The sequence below is a fragment of the Bos javanicus genome, chromosome 1 (assembly GCF_032452875.1).
Source record: "Bos javanicus breed banteng chromosome 1, ARS-OSU_banteng_1.0, whole genome shotgun sequence".
NCBI lineage: Eukaryota > Metazoa > Chordata > Mammalia > Artiodactyla > Bovidae > Bos > Bos javanicus.
This window is the reverse complement of record NC_083868.1, coordinates 152,696,060-152,702,976: the sequence shown is the minus strand read 5'-3', so window position 1 is coordinate 152,702,976 and position 6,917 is coordinate 152,696,060. Positions and strand designations below refer to the sequence as shown.

At 40.4% G+C, this 6,917-nt stretch overlaps 1 protein-coding gene across 2 annotated transcripts in view; it reads left to right on the top strand.

Annotated features, from left to right (window-relative positions):
* Nucleotides 1–6,917, top strand: part of ANKRD28 (ankyrin repeat domain 28) — a 216,346-nt gene that overhangs the window by 68,203 nt on the left and 141,226 nt on the right. The window lies entirely within an intron of this gene.

Here is a 6,917-nt window from a genome sequence, read left to right as displayed (position 1 = left end):
CAAAAAATGTACTCTTTCCTCCTTTGTGCCTACAGTTTCTTCCTGTCAGATTGCAAAGTCATTGAGATTCAGTACCTGGTGTGTAAGAGGTATTTAGTGCATTACTACTAAGGGAATAAAAGATGAGAGGGGAAAAAATGGAAAATAGGTATTTTAAGGGTAAACCAGAAGGACATTGAAGGAATCTAACTTTGTTGTCCTCTTCTCTGAGTAGAATGCCAAGAGAGAAAGCTTCCCCAGCTTCCTTACCCTGTGTCTCTGCTGTGAGGAACTAATGTGAGAGCAGATGTGAAGTGCTGGTGCGAGTGGAAGGGAGGAATTCTTGTCATTTCTGGCATCTCAGTTCTAAAAGGGACTTTAGTCAGATGACACTCAGTTCTCACCAACAGAGAAATCCCATTTGCTTGTTAGCTGCTGATTTAACTTCTCTTAGGTGTGTGATGTGTGGGAAGAGCCAGGCCTTGGAGACAGATGGGCCTGGGTAAGAATCCAGTGTTCTCCACTTCTTAGCTGTATGATTTCCAGTTTTAACTTGTCTAGCTCAGTACTCTTGCCTGGAAAATCCCGTGGACGGAGGAGCCTGGTGGGCTGCAGTCCATGGGGTCGCTAAGAGTTGGACACGACTGAGCGACTTCACTTTCACTTTTCACTTCCATGCATTGGAGAAGGAAATGGCAGCCCACCCCAGTGTTCTTGCCTGGAGAATCCCATGGACGAGGGAGCCTGGTCTCTGGGGTCGCACAGAGTCTGACACGACTGAAGCAACTTAGCAGCAGCAGCAGCAACAGCTCAGAATTCATCTGTGAAAGGGAGTGTTTTTGCAGGCATGTTGTTACAAATTAAGTACAGATTAAGTGCCTAGAAACATCATAAGGAGGTATTCGGGTGACCTGGGATAGGATTCTGATCCCTGCCCCATGCGAGCATCCAGCCTCTTCCATTTTCAGATAAAATGCTAGATTAAAAGAAAACAGTACAGTCTTATATTGAACCAGATTCTATCTTCCTGCTTGTTTATTCATCGACGCTAGTTCTTATTTCAAGACCTGTGCAGTTTGGTATCTCTTGGCAGTGACAGCGCTTCACACAGTTTAAAGCTGTCATATTCTCCGTGACTCCTTTTCAGATGGAACCCCTCAGCTTCACTGACCCTTAGGACATGGTTCTTATATCTACGATCTTCTTGGCTGCCCTTTTTGAATGTTTTCTGGTCTTATTACTCTCGGTGCAGTTTGACCTGTGTCTAATAGTTAGACTTCCTTTTCCTAGAGGAGAAAACTAAGTTTAACAGGAAACATTTTTGATATAAAACCTTCATTTTAATTGGTCATAAGTAAAGTATAATTTTACAGCTCTATATTCTAAAGTATACTGTTCTCTTTTCTCAATAGCATTCATAAAATGATCACCTTTAATCTTTCTCAAGATAAATTATTTATAACTGATATTTTCCCCCTTTAAAAATACATCTACAGAACTCTCAAAAAGTATCTCATAAAGGCAAGAAAACTAAACTATTGAAATAAAATGCCAAAATTTAATTTCTTGTATCGTAAATCGCATGCTATTAGTTGCCTACTCACCGACTGTTGCCCACTTCCTTCCCTACAGGCCCCCAGTTTTGTGTGTTTGCCCACCTGTACCCCACATGACTTGGAGAAACCCCTAATTGTGTTAGCTAATCATGGCAGTCGTGTTCTGCCTACTAGTGAGCCAGGCCTGGTCCCATATCAGGGAATATCTTTGTATCTAAAAAAGGAGACAGAGAAGAAAACTCCCCATCCTGCTGGACAACAGTGTATTATTATTTTGTGGCTGTGAAGGGAATTATTCTAAGGTCCATGCTGAGTCTGGCATAAAAGCTGGGAGGAGCCGAGGTGTCCTGTGTGATAACATTGAGGAACCAAGTGAGTCACCCTGGAGCCCCCTTCTTTGACTTCCCTTTGTTTGTGGTGATAAGACTCTATAGTTTAGTTTGGCGTAAGATGCTGTTTTAGTTTAGAATAGCCCTAATATTAAAGAATAAGCATATTTAATAGTCTCTTGTGCAGAAAACTAGATACTTTGTGGAATGCACATTAAGATGTAATAGGCTGCATAATTTTAAGATAACATTGCAACTGTATGGGGGTCACAGTTTCATAAATATTCTTGCATTAATGACTGTTCTAATTGTGAACAAGATAGACAAAAAGCTTCTAGAAATATAATAACTGACAGTACATTTAACTACTAGTTATTCAAGAATGAGCTAGCTAGTCATCAATTCTGACAGGAACCCCTTCTTCTCACTTAAGAAGTTAAAAATTGACTACATCTAATGGAATTGACACTTAATTCTGAAGTAATACTAAGTTATAAGCATGACTTTTTACAGGTTTATCAAGAGCACGAAAATCTATTTATGAAGAAAAAAAAAACCTCCATGACTGAAACACATTAGAAACGCCCTTTCCTTCTTTCAACAATTGAAGCTGCTTTATACAATTTTAGATAGCACTCTTTACTAAAGGAAACGAAGGAATATGAAAAATGTCGAAAACGATCTGAGTCATCACTTGGATTTTAAAATAGTTACTCTTAGTGTTTTTGTCTCCACCCTTTTATGGTTTAGAAAGATGTGAGTCATCTTTAGCATTTCCCAATGATAGCTACTTTGAAATGGAAGTGGCGTATGCAGCCCCAATTTGTGTGTGAAATGACTAGTGTATACTTCAGCTACTGATTCTCCTGCACTAGTGGGAAATCCCTGAATGGCTCACGTAATTATTGCTTATAAAGGCAAACATTGGGTAACCATAGCAACTTCTTTTTAAACTGGGATTTTTCTTCCTTCAGACTGTAAAGTGCAGTCACTTAACACTGCATTCACCCCAGTGTCACCACATCACAGAAACCAAAATGAATTGCAAATAACTTTTCCTCAGTCTTTTCTTGAAAAGGCGGAAATTCAGACTATTTAATGTAAAAATTTTATACTCTACTTCTTTGAAATATTGGGCCTCAGTTGTCTTTAGGCCCAGTATTTCTGATCCATCTTCTTGACAGAGGATGAGATGATATCACTGACTCAATGGACATGAGTTTGAGCAAACTCTGGGAGATGGTGAAGGACAGGGAAGCCAGGCTTGCTATAGTCCATGGGGTCACAAAGAGTCGGACATGACTAAGCAAAGAGTTGTCTTTGAAACAGTTGCTGAAAGATTATTAATTATGCAAATGATGTTAATTATATTTTAGAGGATGTGTTTATCATGAATCTGGTAAACATAAATGGTATGCTAGACATATGCTGCTGCTGCTGAGTCACTTCATTCGTGTCCGACTCTGTGCGACCCCATAGACGGCAGCCCACCAGGCTCCCCCGTCCCTGGGATTCTCCAGGCAAGAACACTGGAGTGGGTTGCCATTTCCTTCTCCAATGCAGGAAAGTGAAAAGTGAAAGTGAAGTCACTCAGTCGTGTCCAACCCTCAGCGACCCCATGGACTGCAGCCTTCCAGGCTCCTCTATCTATGGGAGTTTCCAGGCAAGAGTACTGGAGTGGGGTGCCATTGCCTTCTCCAGACATATGCTAGTTAACATAAATTCCAGCCAAATCTTGTACAAATAAGAGACGAAATAGGATATTTTTCCAAATAATATAATGTAAAAAATTTTAATTCAGTCTGGCTTTCAGTCCAGTCTGAATGATAAGACTTCTGCTTAATTTTAAACTACTGGTTGAGGTAATCAAAATTATGAAAGAAATAATCCAAAATTATTATTTTTAAAAAATGCTACTTAAATACAGTCATATTTCTACTTTCTCCCTTGAGTTCAGTTCAGTTGCTCAGTCATGTCCGACTGTTTGCAACCCCATGGACTGCAGCACACCAGGCTTCCCTGTCCATCACCAACTCCTGGAGTTTACTCAAACTCATGTCCATTGAGTAGGGGATGCCATCCAACCATCTCATCCTCTGTCATCCCCTTGTCCTCCTGCCTTCAATCTTTTCCAGCATCAGGGTCTTTTCCAGTGAGTCAGTTCTTCCCATCAGGTGGGCAAAGTATTGGAGTTTCAGCTTTAGCATCAGTCCTTCTAATAAATATTCAGGACTCATATCCTTTAGGATTGACTGGTTTGATCTCCTTGCAGTCCATGGGACTCTCAAGAGTCTTCTCCAACATCACAGCTCAATAGCATCAGTTCTTCGGCACTCAGCATTTTTATGGTCCAACTCACATCCATAAGTGACTACTGGAAAAACCATAGCCTTGACTAGACGGACCTTTGTTGTCAAAGTAATGTCTCTGCCTTTGAATATGCTGTCTAGGTTGGTCATAACTTTCCTTCCAAGGAGTAAGCATCTTTTAATTTCATGGCTGCAGTCACCATCTGCAGTGATTTTGGAGCCCCCAAAAATAGTCTGTCACTGTTTCCTTTACTTCCCCATCTATTTGCCATGAAGTGATGGGACTGGATGCCATGATCTTAGTTTTCTGAATGTTGAGTTTTAAACCGACTTTTTCACTCTTCTCTTTCACTTTCATCAAGAAGCTCTTTAGTTCTTCTTTGCTTTCTGCCATAACAGTGGTGTCATCTGCGTATCTGAAGTTATTGATATTTCTCCCAGCAATCTTGATTCCAGCGTGTGCTTCATCCATTTCGCATGATGTACTCTGCATATAAGTTAAAATAAACAGGGTGACAATATACAGCCTTGACTGACTCCTTTCCCGATTTGGAACCAGTCTGTTGTTTCATGTTCAGTTCTAACTGTTGCTTCTTGACCTGCATACGGATTTCTCAGGAGGCAGGTCAGGTGGTCTGGTATCTCTCAAAGAATTTCCCAGTGTTGTGGTGATCCACTCAAAAGCTTTGGCATAGTCAATAAAGCAGAAGTAGATGTTTTTCTGAAATTCTCTTGCTTTTTGGATGATCCAACAGATGCTAGCAATTTGGTCTCTGGTTCCTCTGGTTTTCTAAATCCGGTTTGAACATCTGAAAGTTCATGGTTCACGTACTGTTGAAGCCTGGCTTGGAGAATTTTGAGCATTAGTTTGCTAGTGTGTGACATGAGTGCAATTGTGTGGTAATTTGAGCATTCTTTGGAATTGGAATGAAAACTGACCTTTTCCAGTCCTGTGGCCACTGTTGAGTTTTCCAAATTTGCTGGTATATCAAATGCAGCACTTTCACAGCATCATCTTTTAGGATTTGAAATAGCTCAACTGGAATTCCATCACCTCCACTAGCTTTGTTCGTAATGATGCTTCCTAAGGCCCACTTGATTTTGCATTACAGGATGTCCAGCTCTAGATGAGTGATCATGCCATTGTGATTATCTTGGTCGTGAAGATCTTTGTTGTATAGTTCTTCTGTGTATTCTTGCCACCTCTTCTTAATATCTTCTGCTTCTGTTAGGTCCATACCATTTCTTTCCTTTGTTGTGCCCATCTTTGCATGAAATACTCCCTTGGTAGCTCTAATTTTCTTGATGAGATCTCTAGTCTTTTCCATTCTATTATTTTCCTCTATTTCTTTGCATTGAACACTGAAGAAGCCTTTCTTATTTCTCCTTGCTCTTCTTTGGACCCTGCATTCAGATGGATGTATCTTTCCTTTTCTCCTTTGCCTTTTGCTTCTCTTCTTTTCTCAGCTATTTGTAAGGCCTCCTCAGACAACTATTTTGCCTTTTTTTTCCGTGGGGATGGTCTTGATCCCTGCCTCCTGTACAATGTCACAAAGCTCCGTACATAGTTCTTCAGGCACTCTGTTTATCAGATCTAATCCCTTGAATCTATTTGGCACTTCCACTGAATAATCATAAGGGATTTGATTTAGGTAATACCTGAATGGTCTAGTGTTTTACCCTACTTTTTTCAATTTAAGTCTAAATTTGGCAATAAGAAGTTCATGATAAGCCACAGTGAGCTCTTGGTCATGTTTTTGCTGACTCTGTAGAGCTTCTCCATTTTCAGCTGCAAAGAATGTAATCATCTGGTTTCGGTATTGACCATCTGGTGATATCCATGTGTAGAGTCGTCTCTTGTGTTTACTATGACGAGTGCGTTCTCTTGGCAATATTCTGTTAGCCTTTTATCTGCTTCATTTTGTACTCCAAGGCCAAACTTGCCTGTTATTCCAGGTATCTCTTGACTTTCTACTTTTGCATTCCAGTCCCCTATGATGAAAAGGACTTTTTTTTGAGTGTTAGTTCTAGAAGATCTTGTAGGTCTTCATAGAACTGCTCAGCTTCTTCAGCATTAGTGATTGGGGCATAGACTTGGATTACTGTGATGTTGAATGGTTTGCCTTGGAAACGAACAGAGACCATTCTGCTATTTTTGAAATTGAATCCAAGTACTGCATTTCGAACTCCTTTGTTGCATATGAGGGCTGCTGTATTTCTTCTAAGGGATTCTTGCCCACAGTAGTAGATGTAATGGTCATCTGAAAGAAATTTGCCCATTCTGATCCACGTTAGTTCACTGATTGCTAAAATGTCAGTGTTCACTCTGGCCATCTCCTATTTGACCAATTCCAATTTACCTAACGTTCCATGGGCCTAACTTTCATGGACCTAACATTCCTGGTTCCTATGCAATATTTTTCTTTCGAACTTTAGTTCCATCACCAGTCACATCCACAGTTGGGCGTTGTTTTCACTTTGGTTCAACCTCCTCATTCTTTCTGAGCACTTTCTCCGCTCTCTGCAGTAGCATATTGGGCACCTACCAACCTGGGGAGTTCATGTTTCAGTGTCATATCCTTTTGTGTTTTCATACTCTTCGTGGGATTCTCAAGGCAAAAATATTGAAGTGATTTGCCATTCTCTTCTCCAGTGGACAACGTTTTACCAGAACAAAGGTACCCAAAGAAATACTGTGCTGACCGATGACTAGCCAGTTTTTGTTAAGTTATCTTATGAACTCT